Source organism: Saccoglossus kowalevskii, chromosome 9 (genome assembly GCF_978046115.1).
Source record: "Saccoglossus kowalevskii chromosome 9, keSacKowa6.1, whole genome shotgun sequence".
Classification (NCBI taxonomy): Eukaryota; Metazoa; Hemichordata; class Enteropneusta; family Harrimaniidae; genus Saccoglossus; species Saccoglossus kowalevskii.
This window is the reverse complement of record NC_140649.1, coordinates 15,527,093-15,551,484: the sequence shown is the minus strand read 5'-3', so window position 1 is coordinate 15,551,484 and position 24,392 is coordinate 15,527,093. Positions and strand designations below refer to the sequence as shown.

The window sequence follows — 24,392 nt, the reverse complement described above, 5'->3', positions numbered from 1 at the left end:
AAAGATATAAATTGGCCTCTCGTATTTGTTGGCTCATCAGAAGAGAATATATAATACTCGACATTCAGTTCATGTCACGTCACAAGTATCCGATTATATGCCTTAATATCCGATTATATGTTCAGTTCTCGGTTATGTTCAGTTCTCGGTGTGGGAACACCTGTTTTATATTCCTGGTCAGTTGATCATCGCAGCTTGTACAACATTCTCATAGACAATTTAATTAAAAGATATAAATTGGCCTCTCGTATTTGTTGGCTTGATTACAAGAGAATATATATAGTACTCGACATAGAGTTCATGTCACGTCACAAGTATCAGATTATATGCCTTACTTATGTGTTCCCGATAAATAGGAAACGCCTTCATACGTCAACGTCCAATATGGTCTAGTGGTTAGGATTTGGCGCTCTCACCGCCAAGGCCCGGGTTCAATTCCCGGTATGGGAACACCAGTTTTAGATTCCTGGTCAGTTGAACATCGCAGCTTGTATGACATTCTCAGAGATAATTTAATTAAAAGATATAAATTGGTCTCTCGCATTTGTTGCCTTATTACAAGTGAATATATAATACTCCACATTCAGTTCATGTCTCGTCACAAGTATCCGATTATATGCCTTACTTATGTGTTCCCGATACATAGGAAACGCCTTCATACGACAACATCCCATATGGTCTAGTGGTCAGGATTTGGCGCTCTCACCGCCATGACCCGGATTCATTTCCCGGTGTGGGAACACCAGTTTTATATTCCTGGTCAGTTGAACATCGCAGCTTGTACAAAATTCTCATAGACAATTTAATTAAAAGATATAAATTGGCCTCTCGTATTTGTTGGCTCATCAGAAGAGAATATATAATACTCGACATTCTGTTCATGTCACGTCACAAGTATCCGATTATATGCCTTAATATCCGATTATATGTTCAGTTCTCGGTGTGGGAACACCTGTTTTATATTCCTGGTCAGTTGATCATCGCAGCTTGTACAACATTCTCATAGACAATTTAATTAAAAGATATAAATTGGCCTCTCGTATTTGTTGGCTTGATTACAAGAGAATATATACAGTACTCGACATACAGTTCATGTCACGTCACAAGTATCAGATTATATGCCTTACATATGTGTTCCCGATAAATAGGAAACGCCTTCATACGTCAACGTCCAATATGGTCTAGTGGTCATGATTTCGCGCTCTCACCACTATGATGCGGGTTCATTTCCCGGTGTGGGAACACCAGTTTTATATTCCTGGTTAGTTGAACATCGCAGCTTGTACAACATTCTCATAGAAAGTTTAATTAAATGATATAAATTGGCCTCTCGTATTTGTTGGCTTGATTACAAGAGAATATGTAATACACGACGTGCAGTTCATGTCAGAAGTATTCGATTGCATGCCATACTTGTGTTTTCCCGAAAAATAGGAAACGCCTTCAAAAGTCATCGTCCCATATGGTCTAGTGGTTAGGATTTGGCGCTCTCACCGCCAAGACCCGGGTTCAATTCTCGGTGTGGGAACACCTGTTTTAGATTCCTGGTCAGTTGAACATCGCAGCTTGTACAACATTCTCATAGACAATTTAATTAAATGATATAAATTGGCCTCTCGTATTTGTTGGCTTGATTACAAGAGAATATGTAATACACGACGTGCAGTTCATGTCAGAAGTAGCCGATTGCATGCCATACTTGTGTTTTCCCGATAAATAGGAAATGCCTTCATACGTCAACATCCCATATGGTCTAGTGGTTAGGATTTGGCGCTCTCACCGCCAAGGCCCGGGTTCAATTCCCGGTGTGGGAACACCAGTTTTATATTCCTGGTCAGTTGAACATCGCAGCTTGTACAAAATTCTCATAGACAATTTAATTATAAGATATAAATTGGCCTCTCGTATTTGTTGGCTTGATTACAAGAGAATATGTAATACACGACGTGCAGTTCATGTCAGAAGTTTTCCGATTGCATGCCATACTTGTGTTTTCCCGATAAATAGGAAACGCCTTCAAAAGTCATCGTCCCATATGGTCTAGTGGTTAGGATTTGGCGCTCTCACCGCCAAGGCCCGGGTTCAATTCCCGGTGTGGGAACACCAGTTTTATATTCCTGGTCAGTTGAACATCGCAGCTTGTACAACATTCTCATAGAAAGTTTAATTAAATGATATAAATTGGCCTCTCGTATTTGTTGTCTCATCAGAAGAGAATATATAATACTCGACATTCAGTTCATGTCACGTCACAAGTATCCGATTATATGCCTTACTTATGTATTCCCGATAAATAGGAAACGCCTTCATACGTCAACATCCCATATGGTCTAGTGGTTAGGATTTGGCGCTCTCACCGCCAAGGCCCGGGTTCAATTCCCGGTATGGGAACACCAGTTTTATATTCCTGGTCAGTTGAACATCGCAGCTTGTACAAAATTCTCAAAGACAATTTAATTAAAAGATATAAATTGGTCTCTCGCATTTGTTTCCTTATTACAAGTGAATATACAATACTCGACATTCAGTATATGTCACGTCACAAGTATCCGATTATATGCCTTACTTATGTGTTCCCGATAAATAGGAAACGCCTTCGTATACAACGTCCCATATGGTCTAGTGGTCATGATTTCGCGCTCTCACCACCATGATCCGGGTTCATTTCCCGGTGTGGGAACACCAGTTTTATATTCCTGGTCAGTTGAACATCGCAGCTTGTACAACATTCTCATAGACAATTTAATTAAATGATATAAATTGGCCTCTCGTATTTGTTGGCTTGATTACAAGAGAATATGTAATACACGACGTGCAGTTCATGTCAGAAGTATCCGATTGCATGCCATACTTGTGTTTTCCCGATAAATAGGAAACGCCTTCAAAAGTCATCGTCCCATATGGTCTAGTGGTCATGATTTCGCGCTCTCACCACCATGATCCGGGTTCATTTCCCGGTGTGGGAACACCAGTTTTATATTCCTGGTCAGTTGAACATCGCAGCTTGTACAAAATTCTCATAGACAATTTAATTATAAGATATAAATTGGCCTCTCGTATTTGTTGTCTCATCAGAAGAGAATATATAATACTCGACATTCAGTTCATGTCACGTCACAAGTATCCGATTATATGCCTTACTTATGTGTTCCCGATAAATAGGAAACGCCTTCATACGTCAACATCCCATATGGTCTAGTGGTTAGGATTTGGCGCTCTCACCGCCAAGGCCCGGGTTCAATTCCCGGTGTTTGAACACCAGTTTTATATTCCTGGTCAGTTGAACATCGCAGCTTGTACAACATTCTCATAGACAATTTAATTAAATGATATAAATTGGCCTCTCGTATTTGTTGGCTTGATTACAAGAGAATATGTAATACACGACGTGCAGTTCATGTCAGAAGTAGCCGATTGCATGCCATACTTGTGTTTTCCCGATAAACAGGAAATGCCTTCATACGTCAACATCCCAAATGGTCTAGTGGTTAGGATTTGGCGCTCTCACCGCCAAGGCCCGGGTTCAATTCCCGGTGTGGGAACACCAGTTTTATATTCCTGGTCAGTTGAACATCGCAGCTTGTATACAATTCTCAGAGACAATTTAATTAAAAGATATAAATTGGCCTCTCGTATTTGTTGTCTCATCAGAAGAGAATATATAATACTCGACATGGTTAGGATTTGGCGCTCTCACCGCCAAGGCCCGGGTTCAATTCCCGGTGTGGGAACACCAGTTTTATATTCCTGGTCAGTTGAATATCGCAGCTTGTATACAATTCTCAGAGACAATTTAATTAAAAGATATAAATTGGCCTCTCGTATTTGTTGCCTTATTACAAGAGAATATGTAATACACGACGTGCAGTTCATGTCAGAAGTATCCGATTGCATGCCATACTTGTGTTTTCCCGATAAATAGGAATCGCCTTCCAATGTCATCGTCCCATATGGTCTAGTGGTTAGGATTCGGCGCTTTCACCGCGAAGGCCCGGGTTCAATTCCCGGTGTGGGAACACCAGTTTTAGATTCCTGGTCAGTTGAACATCGCAGCTTGTACAACATTCTCATAGACAATTTAATTAAAAGATATAAATTGGCCTCTCGTATTTGTTGGCTTGATTACAAGAGAATATATAATACTCGACATTCAGTTCATGTCACGTCACAAGTATCAGATTATATGCCTTACTTATGTGTTCCCGATAAATAGGAAACGCCTTCATACGTCAACGTCCCATATGATCTAGTGGTTAGGATTTGGCGCTCTCACCGCCATGGCCCGGTGTGAAAACACCAGTTTTATATTCCTGGTCAGTTGAACATCGCAGCTTGTACAACATTCTCATAGACAATTTAATTAAAAGATATAAATTGGCCTCTCGTATTTGTTGGCTTGATTACAAGAGAATATATAATACTCGACATTCAGTTCATGTCACGTCACAAGTATCCGATTATATGCCTTACTTATGTGTTCCCGATAAATAGGAAACGCCTTCATACGTCAACATCCCATATGGTCTAGTGGTTAGGATTTGGCGCTCTCACCGCCAAGGCCCGGGTTCAATTCCCGGTGTGGGAACACCAGTTTTATATTCCTGGTCAGTTGAATATCGCAGCTTGTATACAATTCTCAGAGACAATTTAATTAAAAGATATAAATTGGCCTCTCGTATTTGTTGCCTTATTACAAGAGAATATGTAATACACGACGTGCAGTTCATGTCAGAAGTATCCGATTGCATGCCATACTTGTGTTTTCCCGATAAATAGGAATCGCCTTCCAATGTCATCGTCCCATATGGTCTAGTGGTTAGGATTCGGCGCTTTCACCGCGAAGGCCCGGGTTCAATTCCCGGTGTGGGAACACCAGTTTTAGATTCCTGGTCAGTTGAACATCGCAGCTTGTACAACATTCTCATAGACAATTTAATTAAAAGATATAAATTGGCCTCTCGTATTTGTTGGCTTGATTACAAGAGAATATATAATACTCGACATTCAGTTCATGTCACGTCACAAGTATCAGATTATATGCCTTACTTATGTGTTCCCGATAAATAGGAAACGCCTTCATACGTCAACGTCCCATATGATCTAGTGGTTAGGATTTGGCGCTCTCACCGCCATGGCCCGGTGTGAAAACACCAGTTTTATATTCCTGGTCAGTTGAACATCGCAGCTTGTACAACATTCTCATAGACAATTTAATTAAAAGATATAAATTGGCCTCTCGTATTTGTTGGCTTGATTACAAGAGAATATATAATACTCGACATTCAGTTCATGTCACGTCACAAGTATCCGATTATATGCCTTACTTATGTGTTCCCGATAAATAGGAAACGCCTTCATACGTCAACATCCCATATGGTCTAGTGGTTAGGATTTGGCGCTCTCACCGCCAAGGCCCGGGTTCAATTCCCGGTGTTTGAACACCAGTTTTATATTCCTGGTCAGTTGAACATCGCAGCTTGTACAACATTCTCATAGACAATTTAATTAAATGATATAAATTGGCCTCTCGTATTTGTTGGCTTGATTACAAGAGAATATGTAATACACGACGTGCAGTTCATGTCAGAAGTAGCCGATTGCATGCCATACTTGTGTTTTCCCGATAAATAGGAAATGCCTTCATACGTCAACATCCCATATGGTCTAGTGGTTAGGATTTGGCGCTCTCACCGCCAAGGCCCGGGTTCAATTCCCGGTGTGGGAACACCAGTTTTATATTCCTGGTCAGTTGAACATCGCAGCTTGTATACAATTCTCAGAGACAATTTAATTAAAATATATAAATTGGCCTCTCGTATTTGTTGTCTCATCAGAAGAGAATATATAATACTCGACATGGTTAGGATTTGGCGCTCTCACCGCCAAGGCCCGGGTTCAATTCCCGGTGTGGGAACACCAGTTTTATATTCCTGGTCAGTTGAACATCGCAGCTTGTATACAATTCTCAGAGACAATTTAATTAAAAGATATAAATTGGCCTGTCGTATTTGTTGCCTTATTACAAGAGAATATGTAATACACGACGTGCAGTTCATGTCAGAAGTATCCGATTGCATGCCATACTTGTGTTTTCCCGATAAATAGGAATCGCCTTCCAATGTCATCGTCCCATATGGTCTAGTGGTTAGGATTCGGCGCTTTCACCGCGAAGGCCCGGGTTCAATTCCCGGTGTGGGAACACCAGTTTCAGATTCCTGGTCAGTTGAACATCGCAGCTTGTACAACATTCTCATAGACAATTTAATTAAAAGATATAAATTGGCCTCTCGTATTTGTTGGCTTGATTACAAGGGAATATATAATACTCGACATTCAGTTCATGTCACGTCACAAGTATCAGATTATATGCCTTACTTAAGTGTTCCCGATAAATAGGAAACGCCTTCATACGTCAACGTCCCATATGATCTAGTGGTTAGGATTTGGCGCTCTCACCGCCATGGCCCGGGTTCATTTCCCGGTGTGAAAACACCAGTTTTATATTCCTGGTCAGTTGAACATCGCAGCTTGTACAACATTCTCATAGACAATTTAATTAAAAGATATAAATTGGCCTCTCGTATTTGTTGGCTTGATTACAAGAGAATATATAATACTCGACATTCAGTTCATGTCACGTCACAAGTATCAGATTATATGCCTTACTTATGTGTTCCCGATAAATAGGAAACGCCTTCATACGACAACGTCCCATATGATCTAGTGGTTAGGATTTGGCGCTGTCACCGCCATGGCCCGGGTTCATTTCCCGGTGTGAGAACACCAGTTTTATATTCCTGGTCAGTTGAACATCGCAGCTTGTACAAAATTATCATAGACAATTTAATTAAAAGATATAAATTGGCCTCTCGTATTTGTTGGCTTGATTACAAGAGAATATATAATACTCGACATTCAGTTCATGTCACGTCACAAGTATCCGATTATATGCCTTACTTATGTGTTCCCGATAAATAGGAAACGCCTTCTTACGTCAACGTCCCATATGATCTAGTGGTTAGGATTTGGCGCTCTCACCGCCAAGGCCCGGGTTCAATTCTCGGTGTGGGAACACCTGTTTTAGATTCCTGGTCAGTTGAACATCGCAGCTTTACAAAATTCTCAGAGACAATTTAATTAAAAAATATAAATTGGCCTCTCGTATTTGTTGTCTCATCAGAAGAGAATATATAATACTCGACATTCAGTTCATGTCACGTCACAAGTATCCGATTATATGCCTTACTTATGTGTTCCCGATAAATAGGAAACGCCTTCATACGTCAACGTCCCATATGATCTAGTGGTTAGGATTTGGCGCTTTCACCGCCAAGGCCCGGGTTCAATTCCCGGTGTGGGAACACCTGTTTTAGATTCCTGGTCAGTTGAACATCGCAGCTTGTACAAAATTCTCATAGACAATTTAATTAAAAGATATAAATTGGCCTCTCGTATTTGTTGCCTTATTACAAGAGAATATGTAATACACGACGTGCAGTTCATGTCAGAAGTATCCGATTGCATGCCATACTTGTGTTTTCCCGATAAATAGGAATCGCCTTCCAATGTCATCGTCCCATATGGTCTAGTGGTTAGGATTCGGCGCTTTCACCGCGAAGGCCAGGGTTCAATTCCCGGTGTGGGAACACCTGTTTTAGATTCCTGGTCAGTTGAACATCGCAGCTTGTACACAATTCTCATAGACAATTTAATTAAAAGATATAAATTGGCCTCTCGTATTTGTTGGCTTGATTACAAGAGAATATATATAATTCACGACATTCAGTTCATGTCACGTCACGTCACAAGTATACGATTATATGCCTTACATATGTGTTCCCGATAAATAGGAAACGCCTTCATACGTCAACGTCCCATATGATCTAGTGGTTAGGATTTGGCGCTCTCACCGCCATGTCCCGGGTTCATTTCCCGGTGTGAAAACACCTGTTTTAGATTCCTGGTCAGTTGAACATCGCAGCTTGTACAAAATTCTCATAGACAGTTTATTTAAAAGATATAAATTGGCCTCTCGTATTTGTTGGCTTGATTACAAGAGAATATATATAATTCACGACATTCAGTTCATGTCACGTCACAAGTATCAGATTATATGCCTTACTTATGTGTTCCCGATAAATAGGAAACGCCTTCATACGTCAACGTCCCATATGATCTAGTGGTTAGGATTCGGCGCTTTCACCGCGAAGGCCAGGGTTCAATTCCCGGTGTGGGAACACCTGTTTTAGATTCCTGGTCAGTTGAACATCGCAGCTTGTACGAAATTCTCATAGACAATTTAATTAAAAGATATAAATTGGCCTCTCGTATTTGTTGGCTTGATTACAAGAGAATATATAATACTCGACATTCAGTTCATGTCACGTCACAAGTATCAGATTATATGCCTTACTTATGTGTTCCCGATAAATAGGAAACGCCTTCATACGTCAACGTCCCATATGATCTAGTGGTTAGGATTTGGCGCTCTCACCGCCATGGCCCGGGTTCATTTCCCGGTGTGAAAACACCAGTTTTATATTCCTGGTCAGTTGAACATCGCAGCTTGTACAACATTCTCATAGACAATTTAATTAAAAGATATAAATTGGCCTCTCGTATTTGTTGGCTTGAGTACAAGAGAATATATTATCCTCGACATTCAGTTCATGTCACGTCACAAGTATCAGATTATATGCCTTACTTATGTGTTCCCGATAAATAGGAAACGCCTTCATACGTCAACGTCCCATATGGTCTAGTGGTTAGGATTTGGCGCATTCACCGCCAAGGCCCGGGTTCAATTCCCGGTGTGGGAACACTAGTTTTATATTCCTGGTCAGTTGAACATCGCAGCTTGTATACAATTCTCAGAGACAATTTAATTAAAAGATATAAATTGGCCTCTCGTATTTGTTGCTTTATTACAAGAGAATATGTAATACACGACGTGCAGTTCATGTCAGAAGTATCCGATTGCATGCCATACTTGTGTTTTCCCGATAAATAGGAATCGCCTTCCAATGTCATCGTCCCATATGGTCTGGTGGTTAGGATTCGGGGCTTTCACCGCGAAGGCCCGGGTTCAATTCCCGTTGTGGGAACACCTGTTTTAGATTCCTGGTCAGTTGAACATCGCAGCTTGTACAATATTCTCATAGACAATTTATTTAAAAGATATAAATTGGCCTCTCGTATTTGTTGGCTTGATTACAAGAGAATATATATAATTCACGACATTCAGTTCATGTCACGTCACAAGTATCAGATTATATGCCTTACTTATGTGTTCCCGATAAATAGGAAACGCCTTCATACGTCAACGTCCCATATGATCTAGTGGTTAGGATTTGGCGCTCTCACCGCCATGGCCCGGGTTCATTTCCCGGTGTGAGAACACCAGTTTTATATTCCTGGTCAGTTGAACATCGCAGCTTGTACAACATTCTCATAGACAATTTAATTAAAAGATATAAATTGGCCTCTCGTATTTGTTGGCTTGAGTACAAGAGAATATATTATCCTCGACATTCAGTTCATGTCACGTCACAAGTATCAGATTATATGCCTTACTTATGTGTTCCCGATAAATAGGAAACGCCTTCATACGTCAACGTTCCATATGGTCTAGTGGTTAGGATTTGGCGCTTTCACCGCCAAGGCCCGGGTTCAATTCCCGGTGTGGGAACATCTGTTTTAGATTCCTGGTCAGTTGAACATCGCAGCTTGTACAAAATTATCATAGACAATTTAATTAAAAGATATAAATTGGCCTCTCGTATTTGTTGGCTTGATTACAAGAGAATATAAAATACTCGACATTCAGTTCATGTCACGTCACAAGTATCAGATTATATGCCTTACTTATGTGTTCCCGATAAATAGGAAATGCCTTCATACGTCAACGTCCCATATGATCTAGTGGTTAGGACTTGGCGCTCTCACCGCCATGGCCCGGGTTCATTTCCCGGTGTGAGAACACCAGTTTTATATTCCTGGTCAGTTGAACATCGCAGCTTGTACAACATTCTCATAGACAATTTAATTAAAAGATATAAATTGGCCTCTCGTATTTGTTGGCTTGATTACAAGAGAATATATAATACTCGACATTCAGTTCATGTCACGTCACAAGTATCAGATTATATGCCTTACTTATGTGTTCCCGATAAATAGGAAACGGCTTCATACGTCAACGTCCCATATGATCTAGTGGTTAGGATTTGGCGCTCTCACCGCCATGGCCCGGGTTCATTTCCCGGTGTGAGAACACCAGTTTTATATTCCTGGTCAGTTGAACATCGCAGCTTGTACAACATTCTCATAGACAATTTAATTAAAAGATATAAATTGGCCTCTCGTATTTGTTGGCTTGAGTACAAGAGAATATATTATCCTCGACATTCAGTTCATGTCACGTCACAAGTATCAGATTATACATACATAAAAGAGTAGTTGCACCGTCAATAATTACAGCAAGAGTTCGGACAATTTTAGCAGATTACAACATGTCTTGTGATGATACTGGATAACTCATATTAAAACCAAGGCCGACCACATGACAATGCCTTACTTATGTGTTCCCGATAAATAGGAAACGCCTTCATACGTCAACGTCCCATATCATCTAGTGGTTAGGATTTGGCGCTCTCACCGCCATGGCCCGGGTTCATTTCCCGGTGTGAGAACACCAGTTTTATATTCCTGGTCAGTTGAACATCGCAGCTTGTACAAAATTCTCATAGACAATTTAATTAAAAGATATAAATTGGCCTCTCGTATTTGTTGGCTCGATCACAAGAGAATATATAATACTCGACATTCAGTTCATGTCACGTCACAAGTATCAGATTATATGCCTTACTGATGTGTTCCCGATAAATAGGAAACGCCTTCATACGTCAACGTCCCATATGATCTTGTGGTTAGGATTTGGCGCTCTCACCGCCATGGCCCGGGTTCATTTCCCGGTGTGAGAACACCAGTTTTATATTCCTGGTCAGTTGAACATCGCAGCTTGTACAACATTCTCATAGACAATTTAATTAAAAGATATAAATTGGCCTCTCGTATTTGTTGGCTTGAGTACAAGAGAATATATTATCCTCGACATTCAGTTCATGTCACGTCACAAGTATCAGATTATATGCCTTACTTATGTGTTCCCGATAAATAGGAAACGCCTTCATACGTCAACGTCCCATATGGTCTAGTGGTTAGGATTTGGCGCTTTCACCGCCAAGGCCCGGGTTCAATTCCCGGTGTGGGAACATCTGTTTTAGATTCCTGGTCAGTTGAACATCGCAGCTTGTACAAAATTATCATAGACAATTTAATTAAAAGATATAAATTGGCCTCTCGTATTTGTTGGCTTGATTACAAGAGAATATATATAATTCACGACATTCAGTTCATGTCACGTCACGTCATAAGTATACGATTATATGCCTTACTTATGTGTTCCCGATAAATAGGAAACGCCTTCATACGTCAACGTCCCATATGATCTAGTGGTTAGGATTTGGCGCTCTCACCGCCATGGCCCGGGTTCATTTCCCGGTGTGAGAACACCAGTTTTATATTCCTGGTCAGTTGAACATCGCAGCTTGTACACAATTCTCATAGACAATTTAATTAAAAGATATAAATTGGCCTCTCGTATTTGTTGGCTTGATTACAAGAGAATATGTAATACACGACGTGCAGTTCATGTCAGAAGTATCCGATTGCATGCCATACTTGTGTTTCCCGATAAATAGGAAACGCCTTCAAATGTCATCGTCCCATATGGTCTAGTGGTTAGGATTTGGCGCTCTCGCCGCCAAGGCCCGGGTTCAATTCTCGGTGTGGGAACACCTGTTTTAGATTCCTGGTCAGTTGAACATCGCAGCTTTACAAAATTCTCAGAGACAATTTAATTAAAAAATATAAATTGGCCTCTCGTATTTGTTGTCTCATCAGAAGAGAATATATAATACTCGTCATTCAGTTCATGTCACGTCACAAGTATCCGATTATATGCCTTACTTATGTGTTCCCGATAAATAGGAAACGCCTTCGTACGTCAACATCCCATATGGTCTAGTGGTTAGGATTTGGCGCTCTCACCGCCAAGGCCCGGGTTCAATTCCCGGTGTTTGAACACCAGTTTTATATTCCTGGTCAGTTGAACATCGCAGCTTGTACAACATTCTCATTGACAATTTAATTAAATGATATAAATTGGCCTCTCGTATTTGTTGGCTTGATTACAAGAGAATATGTAATACACGACGTGCAGTTCATGTCAGAAGTAGCCGATTGCATGCCATACTTGTGTTTTCCCGATAAATAGGAAATGCCTTCATACGTCAACATCCCATATGGTCTAGTGGTTAGGATTTGGCGCTCTCACCGCCGAGGCCCGGGTTCAATTCCCGGTGTGGGAACACCAGTTTTATATTCCTGGTCAGTTGAACATCGCAGCTTGTATACAATTCTCAGAGACAATTTAATTAAAAGATATAAATTGGCCTCTCGTATTTGTTGCCTTATTACAAGAGAATATGTAATACACGACGTGCAGTTCATGTCAGAAGTATCCGATTGCATGCCATACTTGTGTTTTCCCGATAAATAGGAATCGCCTTCCAATGTCATCGTCCCATATGGTCTAGTGGTTAGTATTCGGCGCTTTCACCGCGAAGGCCCGGGTTCAATTCCCGGTGTGGGAACACCTGTTTTAGATTCCTGGTCAGTTGAACATCGCAGCTTGTACAACATTCTCATAGACAATTTAATTAAAAGATATAAATTGGCATCTCGTATTTGTTGGCTTGAGTACAAGAGAATATATTATCCTCGACATTCAGTTCATGTCACGTCACAAGTATTAGATTATATGCCTTACTTATGTGTTCCCGATAAATAGGAAACGCCTTCATACGTCAACGTCCCATATGGTCTAGTGGTTAGGATTTGGCGCTTTCACCGCCAAGGCCCGGGTTCAATTCCCGGTGTGGGAACATCTGTTTTAGATTCCTGGTCAGTTGAACATCGCAGCTTGTACAAAATTATCATAGACAATTTAATTAAAAGATATAAATTGGCCTCAAGTATTTGTTGGCTTGATTACAAGAGAATATATAATACTCGACATTCAGTTCATGTCACGTCACAAGTATCAGATTATATGCCTTACTTATGTGTTCCCGATAAATAGGAAACGCCTTCATACGTCAACGTCCCATATGATCTAGTGGTTAGGATTTGGCGCTCTCACCGCCATGGCCCGGGTTCATTTCCCGGTGTGAGAACACCAGTTTTATATTCCTGGTCAGTTGAACATCGCAGCTTGTACAACATTCTCATAGACAATTTAATTAAAAGATATAAATTGGCCTCTCGTATTTGTTGGCTTGATTACAAGAGAATATATAATACTCGACATTCAGTTCATGTCACGTCACAAGTATCAGATTATATGCCTTACTTATGTGTTCCCGATAAATAGGAAACGCCTTCATACGTCAACGTCCCATATGGTCTAGTGGTTAGGATTTGGCGCTTTCACCGCCAAGGCCCGGGTTCAATTCCCGGTGTGGGAACACCTGTTTTAGATTCCTGGTCAGTTGAACATAGCAGCTTGTACAAAATTCTCATAGACAATTTAAGTAAAAGATATAAATTGGCCTCTCGTATTTGTTGTCTCATCTGAAGAGAATATATAATACTCGGCATTCAGTTCATGTCACGTCACAAGTATCAGATTATATGCCTTACTTATGTGTTCCCGATAAATAGGAAACGCCTTCATACGTCAACGTCCCATATGATCTAGTGGTTAGGATTTGGCGCTCTCACCGCCAAGGCCCGGGTTCAATTCCCGGTGTGGGAACACCTGTTTTATATTCCTGGTCAGTTGAACATCGCAGCTTGTACAACATTCTCATAGAAAATTTAATTAAATGATATAAATTGGCCTCTCGTATTTGTTGGCTCGATCACAAGGGAATATAGAATACTCGACATTCAGTTCATGTCACATCACAAGTATCCGATTGCATGCCATACTTGTGTTTTCCCGATAAATAGGAAACGCCTTCAAATGTCATCGTCCCATATAGTCTAGTGGTTAGGATTTGGCGCTCTCACCGCCAAGGCCCGGGTTCAATTCCCGGTGTGGGAACACCTGTTTTAGATTCCTGGTCAGTTGAACATCGCAGCTTGTACAATATTCTCATAGACAATTTATTTAAAAGATATAAATTGGCCTCTCGTATTTGTTGGCTTGATTACAAGAGAATATATATAATTCACGACATTCAGTTCATGTCACGTCACGTCATAAGTATACGATTATATGCCTTACTTATGTGTTCCCGATAAATAGGAAACGCCTTCATACGTCAACGTCCCATATCATCTAGTGGTTAGGATTTGGCGCTCTCACCGCCATGGCCCGGGTTCATTTCCCGGTGTGAGAACACCAGTTTTATATTCCTGGTCAGTTGAACATCGCAGCTTGTACACAATTCTCATAGACAATTTAATTAAAAGATATAAATTGGCCTCTCGTATTTGTTGGCTTGATTACAAGAGAATATGTAATACACGACGTGCAGTTCATGTCAGAAGTATCCGTTTGCATGCCATACTTGTGTTTCCCGATAAATAGGAAACGCCTTCAAATGTCATCGTCCCATATGGTCTAGTGGTTAGGATTTGGCGCTCTCACCGCCAAGGCCCGGGTTCAATTCTCGGTGTGGGAACACCTGTTTTAGATTCCTGGTCAGTTGAACATCGCAGCTTTACAAAATTCTCAGAGACAATTTAATTAAAAAATATAAATTGGCCTCTCGTATTTGTTGTCTCATCAGAAGAGAATATATAATACTCGTCATTCAGTTCATGTCACGTCACAAGTATCCGATTATATGCCTTACTTATGTGTTCCCGATAAATAGGAAACGCCTTCGTACGTCAACATCCCATATGGTCTAGTGGTTAGGATTTGGCGCTCTCACCGCCAAGGCCCGGGTTCAATTCCCGGTGTTTGAACACCAGTTTTATATTCCTGGTCAGTTGAACATCGCAGCTTGTACAACATTCTCATAGACAATTTAATTAAAAGATATAAATTGGCCTCTCGTATTTGTTGGCTTGATTACAAGAGAATATATAATACTCGACATTCAGTTCATGTCACATCACAAGTATCAGATTATATGCCTTACTTATGTGTTCCCGTTAAATAGGAAACGCCTTCATACTTCAGCGTCCCATATGGTCTAGTGGTTAGGATTTGGCGCTTTCACCGCCAAGGCCCGGGTTCAATTCCCGTTGTGGGAACACCTGTTTTAGATTCCTGGTCAGTTGAACATCGCAGCTTGCACAAAATTCTCATAGACAATTTAATTAAAAGATATAAATTGGCCTCAAGTATTTGTTGGCTTGATTACAAGAGAATATATAATACTCGACATTCAGTTCATGTCACGTCACAAGTATCAGATTATATGCCTTACTTATGTGTTCCCGATAAATAGGAAACGCCTTCATACGTCAACGTCCCATATGATCTAGTGGTTAGGATTTGGCGCTCTCACCGCCATGGCCCGGGTTCATTTCCCGGTGTGAGAACACCAGTTTTATATTCCTGGTCAGTTGAACATCGCAGCTTGTACAACATTCTCATAGACAATTTAATTAAAAGATATAAATTGGCCTCTCGTATTTGTTGGCTTGATTACAAGAGAATATATAATACTCGACATTCAGTTCATGTCACGTCACAAGTATCAGATTATATGCCTTACTTATGTGTTCCCGATAAATAGGAAACGCCTTCATACGTCAACGTCCCATATGGTCTAGTGGTTAGGATTTGGCGCTTTCACCGCCAAGGCCCGGGTTCAATTCCCGGTGTGGGAACACCTGTTTTAGATTCCTGGTCAGTTGAACATAGCAGCTTGTACAAAATTCTCATAGACAATTTAAGTAAAAGATATAAATTGGCCTCTCGTATTTGTTGTCTCATCAGAAGAGAATATATAATACTCGGCATTCAGTTCATGTCACGTCACAAGTATCAGATTATATGCCTTACTTATGTGTTCCCGATAAATAGGAAACGCCTTCATACGTCAACGTCCCATATGATCTAGTGGTTAGGATTTGGCGCTCTCACCGCCAAGGCCCGGGTTCAATTCCCGGTGTGGGAACACCTGTTTTATATTCCTGGTCAGTTGAACATCGCAGCTTGTACAACATTCTCATAGAAAATTTAATTAAATGATATAAATTGGCCTCTCGTATTTGTTGGCTCGATCACAAGGGAATATAGAATACTCGACATTCAGTTCACGTCACGTCATAAGTATACGATTATATGCCTTACTTATGTGTTCCCGATAAATAGGAAACGCCTTCATACGTCAACGTCCCATATCATCTAGTGGTTAGGATTTGGCGCTCTCACCGCCATGGCCCGGGTTCATTTCCCGGTGTGAGAACACCAGTTTTATATTCCTGGTCAGTTGAACATCGCAGCTTGTACACAATTCTCATAGACAATTTAATTAAAAGATATAAATTGGCCTCTCGTATTTGTTGGCTTGATTACAAGAGAATATGTAATACACGACGTGCAGTTCATGTCAGAAGTATCCGATTGCATGCCATACTTGTGTTTCCCGATAAATAAGAAACGCCTTCAAATGTCATCGTCCCATATGGTCTAGTGGTTAGGATTTGGCGCTCTCACCGCCAAGGCCCGGGTTCAATTCTCGGTGTGGGAACACCTGTTTTAGATTCCTGGTCAGTTGAACATCGCAGCTTTACAAAATTCTCAGAGACAATTTAATTAAAAAATATAAATTGGCCTCTCGTATTTGTTGTCTCACCAGAAGAGAATATATAATACTCGTCATTCAGTTCATGTCACGTCACAAGTATCCGATTATATGCCTTACTTATGTGTTCCCGATAAATAGGAAACGCCTTCGTACGTCAACATCCCATATGGTCTAGTGGTTAGGATTTGGCGCTCTCACCGCCAAGGCCCGGGTTCAATTCCCGGTGTTTGAACACCAGTTTTATATTCCTGGTCAGTTGAACATCGCAGCTTGTACACAATTCTCATAGACAATTTAATTAAAAGATATAAATTGGCCTCTCGTATTTGTTGGCTTGATTACAAGAGAATATGTAATACACGACGTGCAGTTCATGTCAGAAGTATCCGATTGCATGCCATACTTGTGTTTCCCGATAAATAAGAAACGCCTTCAAATGTCATCGTCCCATATGGTCTAGTGGTTAGGATTTGGCGCTCTCACCGCCAAGGCCCGGGTTCAATTCTCGGTGTGGGAACACCTGTTTTAGATTCCTGGTCAGTTGAACATCGCAGCTTTACAAAATTCTCAGAGACAATTTAATTAAAAAATATAAATTGGCCTCTCGTATTTGTTGTCTCACCAGAAGAGAATATATAATACTCGTCATTCAGTTCATGTCACGTCACAAGTATCCGATTATATGCCTTACTTATGTGTTCCCGATAAATAGGAAACGCCTTCGTACGTCAACATCCCATATGGTCTAGTGGTTAGGATTTGGCGCTCTCACCGCCAAGGCCCGGGTTCAATTCCCGGTGTTTGAACACCAGTTTTATATTCCTGGTCAGTTGAACATCGCAGCTTGTACAACATTCTCATAGACAATTTAATTAAAAGATATAAATTGGCCTCTCGTATTTGTTGGCTTGATTACAAGAGAATATATAATACTCGACATTCAGTTCATGTCACATCACAAGTATCAGATTATATGCCTTACTTATGTGTTCCCGTTAAATAGGAAACGCCTTCATACTTCAGCGTCCCATATGGTCTAGTGGTTAGGATTTGGCGCTTTCACCGCCAAGGCCTGGGTTCAATTCCCGTTGTGGGAACACCTGTTTTAGATTCCTGGTCAGTTGAACATCGCAGCTTGCACAAAATTCTCATAGACAATTTAATTAAAAGATATAAATTGGCCTCTCGTATTTGTTGGCTTGATTACAAGAGAATATATATAATTCACGACATTCAGTTCATGTCACGTCACGTCACAAATATACGATTATATGCCTTACTTATGTGTTCCCGATAAATAGGAAACGCCTTCATACGTCAACGTCCCATATGATCTAGTGGTTAGGATTTGGCGCACTCACCGCCATGGCCCGGGTTCATTTCCCGGCGTGAAAACACCAGTTTTATATTCCTGGTCAGTTGAACATCGCTGCTTGTACAAAATTCTCATAGACAATTTAATTAAAAGATATAAATTGGCCTCTCGTATTTGTTGGCTCATCAGAAGAGAATATATAATACTCGACATTCAGTTCATGTCACGTCACAAGTATCCGATTATATGCCTTAATATCCGATTATATGTTCAGTTCCCGGTGTGGGAACACCTGTTTTATATTCCTGGTCAGTTGAACATCGCAGCTTGTACAACATTCTCATAGACAATTTAATTAAAAGATATAAATTGGCCTCTCGTATTTGTTGGCTTGATTACAAGAGAATATATAATACTCGACATTCAGTTCATGTCACGTCACAAGTATCAGATTATATGCCTTACTTATGTGTTCCCGATAAATAGGAAACGCCTTCATACGTCAACGTCCCATATGATCTAGTGGTTAGGATTTGGCGCTCTCACCGCCATGGCCCGGGTTCATTTCCCGGTGTGAGAACACCAGTTTTATATTCCTGGTCAGTTGAACATCGCAGCTTGTACAACATTCTCATAGACAATTTAATTAAAAGATATAAATTGGCCTCTCGTATTTGTTGGCTTGATTACAAGAGAATATATAATACTCGACATTCAGTTCATGTCACGTCACGTCACAAGTATCAGATTATATGCCTTACTTATGTGTTCCCGATAAATAGGAAACGCCTTCATACGTCAACGTCCCATATTGTCTAGTGGTTAGGATTTGGCGCTTTCACGGCCAAGGCCCGGGTTCAATTCCCGGTGTGGGAACATCTGTTTTAGATTCCTGGTCAGTTCAACATCGCAGCTTGTACAAAATTCTCATAGACAATTTAATTAAAAGATATAAATTGGCCTCTCGTATTTGTTGGCTTGATTACAAGAGAATATATAATACTCGACATTCAGTTCATGTCACGTCACAAGTATCAGATTATATGCCTTACTTATGTGTTCCCGATAAATAGGAAACGCCTTCATACGTCAACATCCCATATGGTCTAGTGGTTAGGATTTGGCGCTTTCACCGCCAAGGCCCGGGTTCAATTCCCGGTGTGGGAACACCCTGTTTTAGATTCCTGGTCGGTTGAACATCGCAGCTTGTACAACATTCTCATAGACAATTTAATTAAAAGATATAAATTGGCCTCTCGTATTTGTTGGCTTGATTACAAGAGAATATATATAATTCACGACATTCAGTTCATGTCACGTCACGTCACAAATATACGATTATATGCCTTACTTATGTGTTCCCGATAAATAGGAAACGCCTTCATACGTCAACGTCCCATATGATCTAGTGGTTAGGATTTGGCGCACTCACCGCCATGGCCCGGGTTCATTTCCCGGCGTGAAAACACCAGTTTTATATTCCTGGTCAGTTGAACATCGCTGCATGTACAAAATTCTCATAGACAATTTAATTAAAAGATATAAATTGGCCTCTCGTATTTGTTGGCTCATCAGAAGAGAATATATAATACTCGACATTCAGTTCATGTCACGTCACAAGTATCCGATTATATGCCTTAATATCCGATTATATGTTCAGTTCCCGGTGTGGGAACACCTGTTTTATATTCCTGGTCAGTTGAACATCGCAGCTTGTACAACATTCTCATAGACAATTTAATTAAAAGATATAAATTGGCCTCTCGTATTTGTTGGCTTGATTACAAGAGAATATATAATACTCGACATTCAGTTCATGTCACGTCACAAGTATCAGATTATATGCCTTACTTATGTGTTCCCGATAAATAGGAAACGCCTTCATACGTCAACGTCCCATATGATCTAGTGGTTAGGATTTGGCGCTCTCACCGCCATGGCCCGGGTTCATTTCCCGGTGTGAGAACACCAGTTTTATATTCCTGGTCAGTTGAACATCGCAGCTTGTACAACATTCTCATAGACAATTTAATTAAAAGATATAAATTGGCCTCTCGTATTTGTTGGCTTGATTACAAGAGAATATATAATACTCGACATTCAGTTCATGTCACGTCACGTCACAAGTATCAGATTATATGCCTTACTTATGTGTTCCCGATAAATAGGAAACGCCTTCATACGTCAACGTCCCATATTGTCTAGTGGTTAGGATTTGGCGCTTTCACGGCCAAGGCCCGGGTTCAATTCCCGGTGTGGGAACATCTGTTTTAGATTCCTGGTCAGTTCAACATCGCAGCTTGTACAAAATTCTCATAGACAATTTAATTAAAAGATATAAATTGGCCTCTCGTATTTGTTGGCTTGATTACAAGAGAATATATAATACTCGACATTCAGTTCATGTCACGTCACGTCACAAGTATCAGATTATATGCCTTACTTATGTGTTCCCGATAAATAGGAAACGCCTTCATACGTCAACATCCCATATGGTCTAGTGGTTAGGATTTGGCGCTTTCACCGCCAAGGCCCGGGTTCAATTCCCGGTGTGGGAACCCCCTGTTTTAGATTCCTGGTCGGTTGAACATCGCAGCTTGTACAACATTCTCATAGACAATTTAATTAAAAGATATAAATTGGCCTCTCGTATTTGTTGGCTTGATTACAAGAGAATATATTATCCTCGACATTCAGTTCATGTCACGTCACAAGTATCAGATTATATGCCTTACGTATGTGTTCCCGATAAATAGGAAACGCCTTCATACGTCAACGTCCCATACGGTCTAGTGGTTAGGATTTGGCGCTTTCACCGCCAAGGCCCGGGTTCAATTCCCGGTGTGGGTACATCTGTTTTAGATTCCTGGTCAGTTCAACATCGCAGCTTGTACAACATTCTCATAGGCAATTTAATTAAAAGATATAAATTGGCCCCTCGTATTTGTTGGCTTGATTACAAGAGAATATATAATACTCGACATTCAGTTCATGTCACGTCACGTCACAAGTATCAGATTATATGCCTTACTTATGTGTTCCCGATAAATAGGAAACGCCTTCATACGTCAACGTCCCATATTGTCTAGTGGTTAGGATTTGGCGCTTTCACCGCCAAGGCCCGGGTTCAATTCCCGGTGTGGGAACATCTGTTTTAGATTCCTGGTCAGTTCAACATCGCAGCTTGTACAAAATTCTCATAGACAATTTAATTAAAAGATATAAATTGGCCTCTCGTATTTGTTGGCTTGATTACAAGAGAATATATAATACTCGACATTCAGTTCATGTCACGTCACGTCACAAGTATACGATTATATGCCTTACTTATGTGTTCCCGATAAATAGGAAACGCCTTCATACGTCAACGTCCCATATGATCTAGTGGTTAGGATTTGGCGCTCTCACCGCCATGGCCCGGGTTCATTTCCCGGTGTGAGAACACCAGTTTTATATTCCTGGTCAGTTGAACATCGCAGCTTGTACAACATTCTCATAGACAATTTAATTAAAAGATATAAATTGGCCTCTCGTATTTGTTGGCTTGATTACAAGAGAATATATAATACTCGACATTCAGTTCATGTCACGTCACAAGTATCAGATTATATGCCTTACTTATGTGTTCCCGATAAATAGGAAACGCCTTCATACGTCAACGTCCCATATGGTCTAGTGGTTAGGATTTGGCGCTTTCACCGCCAAGGCCCGGGTTCAATTCCCGGTGTGGGAACACCTGTTTTAGATTCCTGGTCAGGTGAACATCGCAGCTTGTACAAAATTCTCATAGACAATTTAATTAAAAGATATAAATTGGCCTCTCGTATTTGTTGGCTTGATTACAAGAGAATATATATAATTCACGACATTCAGTTCATGTCACGTCACGTCACAAGTATACGATTATATGCCTTACTTATGTGTTCCCGATAAATAGGAAACGCCTTCATACGTCAACGTCCCATATGATCTAGTGGTTAGGATTTGGCGCACTCACCGCCATGGCCCGGGTTCATTTCCCGGTGTAAAAACACCAGTTTTATATTCCTGGTCAGTTGAACATCGCAGCTTGTACAAAATTCTCATAGACAATTTAATTAAAAGATATAAATTGGCTTCTCGTATTTGTTGGCTCATCAGAAGAGAATATATAATACTCGACATTCAGTTCATGTCACGTCACAAGTATCCGATTATATGCCTTAATATCCGATTATATGTTCAGTTCCCGGTGTGTGAACACCTGTTTTATATTCCTGGTCAGTTGAACATCGCAGCTTGTACACCATTCTCATAGACAATTTAATTAAAAGATATAAATTGGCCTCTCGTATTTGTTGGCTTGATTACAAGAGAATATATAATACTCGACATTCAGTTCATTCTCACGTCACAAGTATCCGATTATATGCCTTACTTATGTGTTACGATAAATAGGAAACGCCTTCATACGTCAACGTCCCATATGGTCTAGTGGTTAGGATTTGGCGCTTTCACCGCCAAGGCCTGGGTTCAATTCCCGGTGTGGGAACACCAGTTTTATATTCCTGGTCAGTTGAACATCGCAGCTTGTACAACATTCTCATAGACAATTTAATTAAAAGATATAAATTGGCCTCTCGTATTTGTTGGCTTGATTACAAGAGAATATATAATACTCGACATTCAGTTCATGTCACATCACAAGTATCAGATTATATGCCTTACTTATGTGTTCCCGTTAAATAGGAAACGCCTTCATACTTCAGCGTCCCATATGGTCTAGTGGTTAGGATTTGGCGCTTTCACCGCCAAGGCGCGGGTTCAATTCCCGTTGTGGGAACACCTGTTTTAGATTCCTGGTCAGTTGAACATCGCAGCTTGCACAAAATTCTCATAGACAATTTAATTAAAAGATATAAATTGGCCTCTCGTATTTGTTGGCTTGATTACAAGAGAATATATATAATTCACGACATTCAGTTCATGTCACGTCACGTCACAAATATACGATTATATGCCTTACTTATGTGTTCCCGATAAATAGGAAACGCCTTCATACGTCAACGTCCCATATGATCTAGTGGTTAGGATTTGGCGCACTCACCGCCATGGCCCGGGTTCATTTCCCGGCGTGAAAACACCAGTTTTATATTCCTGGTCAGTTGAACATCGCTGCTTGTACAAAATTCTCATAGACAATTTAATTAAAAGATATAAATTGGCCTCTCGTATTTGTTGGCTCATCAGAAGAGAATATATAATACTCGACATTCAGTTCATGTCACGTCACAAGTATCCGATTATATGCCTTAATATCCGATTATATGTTCAGTTCCCGGTGTGGGAACACCTGTTTTATATTCCTGGTCAGTTGAACATCGCAGCTTGTACAACATTCTCATAGACAATTTAATTAAAAGATATAAATTGGCCTCTCGTATTTGTTGGCTTGATTACAAGAGAATATATAATACTCGACATTCAGTTCATGTCACGTCACAAGTATCAGATTATATGCCTTACTTATGTGTTCCCGATAAATAGGAAACGCCTTCATACGTCAACGTCCCATATGATCTAGTGGTTAGGATTTGGCGCTCTCACCGCCATGGCCCGGGTTCATTTCCCGGTGTGAGAACACCAGTTTTATATTCCTGGTCAGTTGAACATCGCAGCTTGTACAACATTCTCATAGACAATTTAATTAAAAGATATAAATTGGCCTCTCGTATTTGTTGGCTTGATTACAAGAGAATATATAATACTCGACATTCAGTTCATGTCACGTCACGTCACAAGTATCAGATTATATGCCTTACTTATGTGTTCCCGATAAATAGGAAACGCCTTCATACGTCAACGTCCCATATTGTCTAGTGGTTAGGATTTGGCGCTTTCACCGCCAAGGCCCGGGTTCAATTCCCGGTGTGGGAACATCTGTTTTAGATTCCTGGTCAGTTCAACATCGCAGCTTGTACAAAATTCTCATAGACAATTTAATTAAAAGATATAAATTGGCCTCTCGTATTTGTTGGCTTGATTACAAGAGAATATATAATACTCGACATTCAGTTCATGTCACGTCACGTCACAAGTATCAGATTATATGCCTTACTTATGTGTTCCCGATAAATAGGAAACGCCTGCATACGTCAACGTCCCATATGGTCTAGTGGTTAGGATTTGGCGCTTTCACCGCCAAGGCCCGGGTTCAATTCCCGGTGTGGGAACACCTGTTTTAGATTCCTGGTCAGTTGAAC

General features: G+C 40.5%; 31 non-coding genes across 31 annotated transcripts; all 31 read left to right on the top strand.

The window, feature by feature from the left end:
• Positions 1–378: 378 nt before the first annotated feature.
• On the top strand, positions 379–450 carry TRNAE-CUC (transfer RNA glutamic acid (anticodon CUC)). The gene has a single exon. It is a non-coding gene; the product is annotated as a tRNA-Glu (tRNA).
• Positions 451–1,456: 1,006 nt separating this feature from the next.
• On the top strand, positions 1,457–1,528 carry TRNAE-CUC (transfer RNA glutamic acid (anticodon CUC)). The gene has a single exon. It is a non-coding gene; the product is annotated as a tRNA-Glu (tRNA).
• A 214-nt stretch (positions 1,529–1,742) lies between these two features.
• On the top strand, positions 1,743–1,814 carry TRNAE-CUC (transfer RNA glutamic acid (anticodon CUC)). Its single transcript has one exon. It is a non-coding gene; the product is annotated as a tRNA-Glu (tRNA).
• Positions 1,815–2,029: 215 nt separating this feature from the next.
• On the top strand, positions 2,030–2,101 carry TRNAE-CUC (transfer RNA glutamic acid (anticodon CUC)). Its single transcript has one exon. It is a non-coding gene; the product is annotated as a tRNA-Glu (tRNA).
• Positions 2,102–2,319: 218 nt separating this feature from the next.
• Positions 2,320–2,391, top strand: TRNAE-CUC (transfer RNA glutamic acid (anticodon CUC)). The gene has a single exon. It is a non-coding gene; the product is annotated as a tRNA-Glu (tRNA).
• A 1,079-nt stretch (positions 2,392–3,470) lies between these two features.
• On the top strand, positions 3,471–3,542 carry TRNAE-CUC (transfer RNA glutamic acid (anticodon CUC)). Its single transcript has one exon. It is a non-coding gene; the product is annotated as a tRNA-Glu (tRNA).
• Positions 3,543–4,513: 971 nt separating this feature from the next.
• TRNAE-CUC (transfer RNA glutamic acid (anticodon CUC)) lies at positions 4,514–4,585 on the top strand. Its single transcript has one exon. It is a non-coding gene; the product is annotated as a tRNA-Glu (tRNA).
• Positions 4,586–5,653: 1,068 nt separating this feature from the next.
• Positions 5,654–5,725, top strand: TRNAE-CUC (transfer RNA glutamic acid (anticodon CUC)). Its single transcript has one exon. It is a non-coding gene; the product is annotated as a tRNA-Glu (tRNA).
• A 1,275-nt stretch (positions 5,726–7,000) lies between these two features.
• On the top strand, positions 7,001–7,072 carry TRNAE-CUC (transfer RNA glutamic acid (anticodon CUC)). The gene has a single exon. It is a non-coding gene; the product is annotated as a tRNA-Glu (tRNA).
• Positions 7,073–7,289: 217 nt separating this feature from the next.
• Positions 7,290–7,361, top strand: TRNAE-UUC (transfer RNA glutamic acid (anticodon UUC)). The gene has a single exon. It is a non-coding gene; the product is annotated as a tRNA-Glu (tRNA).
• A 2,255-nt stretch (positions 7,362–9,616) lies between these two features.
• Positions 9,617–9,688, top strand: TRNAE-UUC (transfer RNA glutamic acid (anticodon UUC)). The gene has a single exon. It is a non-coding gene; the product is annotated as a tRNA-Glu (tRNA).
• A 1,510-nt stretch (positions 9,689–11,198) lies between these two features.
• TRNAE-UUC (transfer RNA glutamic acid (anticodon UUC)) lies at positions 11,199–11,270 on the top strand. Its single transcript has one exon. It is a non-coding gene; the product is annotated as a tRNA-Glu (tRNA).
• Positions 11,271–11,781: 511 nt separating this feature from the next.
• Positions 11,782–11,853, top strand: TRNAE-CUC (transfer RNA glutamic acid (anticodon CUC)). Its single transcript has one exon. It is a non-coding gene; the product is annotated as a tRNA-Glu (tRNA).
• Positions 11,854–12,356: 503 nt separating this feature from the next.
• Positions 12,357–12,428, top strand: TRNAE-CUC (transfer RNA glutamic acid (anticodon CUC)). The gene has a single exon. It is a non-coding gene; the product is annotated as a tRNA-Glu (tRNA).
• Positions 12,429–12,932: 504 nt separating this feature from the next.
• TRNAE-UUC (transfer RNA glutamic acid (anticodon UUC)) lies at positions 12,933–13,004 on the top strand. Its single transcript has one exon. It is a non-coding gene; the product is annotated as a tRNA-Glu (tRNA).
• Positions 13,005–13,514: 510 nt separating this feature from the next.
• On the top strand, positions 13,515–13,586 carry TRNAE-UUC (transfer RNA glutamic acid (anticodon UUC)). The gene has a single exon. It is a non-coding gene; the product is annotated as a tRNA-Glu (tRNA).
• A 218-nt stretch (positions 13,587–13,804) lies between these two features.
• TRNAE-CUC (transfer RNA glutamic acid (anticodon CUC)) lies at positions 13,805–13,876 on the top strand. The gene has a single exon. It is a non-coding gene; the product is annotated as a tRNA-Glu (tRNA).
• A 219-nt stretch (positions 13,877–14,095) lies between these two features.
• TRNAE-CUC (transfer RNA glutamic acid (anticodon CUC)) lies at positions 14,096–14,167 on the top strand. Its single transcript has one exon. It is a non-coding gene; the product is annotated as a tRNA-Glu (tRNA).
• Positions 14,168–14,678: 511 nt separating this feature from the next.
• On the top strand, positions 14,679–14,750 carry TRNAE-CUC (transfer RNA glutamic acid (anticodon CUC)). Its single transcript has one exon. It is a non-coding gene; the product is annotated as a tRNA-Glu (tRNA).
• A 1,090-nt stretch (positions 14,751–15,840) lies between these two features.
• Positions 15,841–15,912, top strand: TRNAE-UUC (transfer RNA glutamic acid (anticodon UUC)). The gene has a single exon. It is a non-coding gene; the product is annotated as a tRNA-Glu (tRNA).
• A 218-nt stretch (positions 15,913–16,130) lies between these two features.
• On the top strand, positions 16,131–16,202 carry TRNAE-CUC (transfer RNA glutamic acid (anticodon CUC)). The gene has a single exon. It is a non-coding gene; the product is annotated as a tRNA-Glu (tRNA).
• A 504-nt stretch (positions 16,203–16,706) lies between these two features.
• TRNAE-CUC (transfer RNA glutamic acid (anticodon CUC)) lies at positions 16,707–16,778 on the top strand. The gene has a single exon. It is a non-coding gene; the product is annotated as a tRNA-Glu (tRNA).
• Positions 16,779–17,280: 502 nt separating this feature from the next.
• On the top strand, positions 17,281–17,352 carry TRNAE-CUC (transfer RNA glutamic acid (anticodon CUC)). Its single transcript has one exon. It is a non-coding gene; the product is annotated as a tRNA-Glu (tRNA).
• Positions 17,353–19,245: 1,893 nt separating this feature from the next.
• TRNAE-UUC (transfer RNA glutamic acid (anticodon UUC)) lies at positions 19,246–19,317 on the top strand. Its single transcript has one exon. It is a non-coding gene; the product is annotated as a tRNA-Glu (tRNA).
• A 1,319-nt stretch (positions 19,318–20,636) lies between these two features.
• Positions 20,637–20,708, top strand: TRNAE-UUC (transfer RNA glutamic acid (anticodon UUC)). Its single transcript has one exon. It is a non-coding gene; the product is annotated as a tRNA-Glu (tRNA).
• Positions 20,709–21,224: 516 nt separating this feature from the next.
• TRNAE-UUC (transfer RNA glutamic acid (anticodon UUC)) lies at positions 21,225–21,296 on the top strand. Its single transcript has one exon. It is a non-coding gene; the product is annotated as a tRNA-Glu (tRNA).
• Positions 21,297–21,811: 515 nt separating this feature from the next.
• TRNAE-UUC (transfer RNA glutamic acid (anticodon UUC)) lies at positions 21,812–21,883 on the top strand. The gene has a single exon. It is a non-coding gene; the product is annotated as a tRNA-Glu (tRNA).
• A 726-nt stretch (positions 21,884–22,609) lies between these two features.
• TRNAE-UUC (transfer RNA glutamic acid (anticodon UUC)) lies at positions 22,610–22,681 on the top strand. The gene has a single exon. It is a non-coding gene; the product is annotated as a tRNA-Glu (tRNA).
• Positions 22,682–22,900: 219 nt separating this feature from the next.
• On the top strand, positions 22,901–22,972 carry TRNAE-UUC (transfer RNA glutamic acid (anticodon UUC)). The gene has a single exon. It is a non-coding gene; the product is annotated as a tRNA-Glu (tRNA).
• Positions 22,973–23,994: 1,022 nt separating this feature from the next.
• TRNAE-UUC (transfer RNA glutamic acid (anticodon UUC)) lies at positions 23,995–24,066 on the top strand. Its single transcript has one exon. It is a non-coding gene; the product is annotated as a tRNA-Glu (tRNA).
• Positions 24,067–24,290: 224 nt separating this feature from the next.
• Positions 24,291–24,362, top strand: TRNAE-UUC (transfer RNA glutamic acid (anticodon UUC)). The gene has a single exon. It is a non-coding gene; the product is annotated as a tRNA-Glu (tRNA).
• The last annotated feature ends 30 nt before the right edge of the window (positions 24,363–24,392 follow it).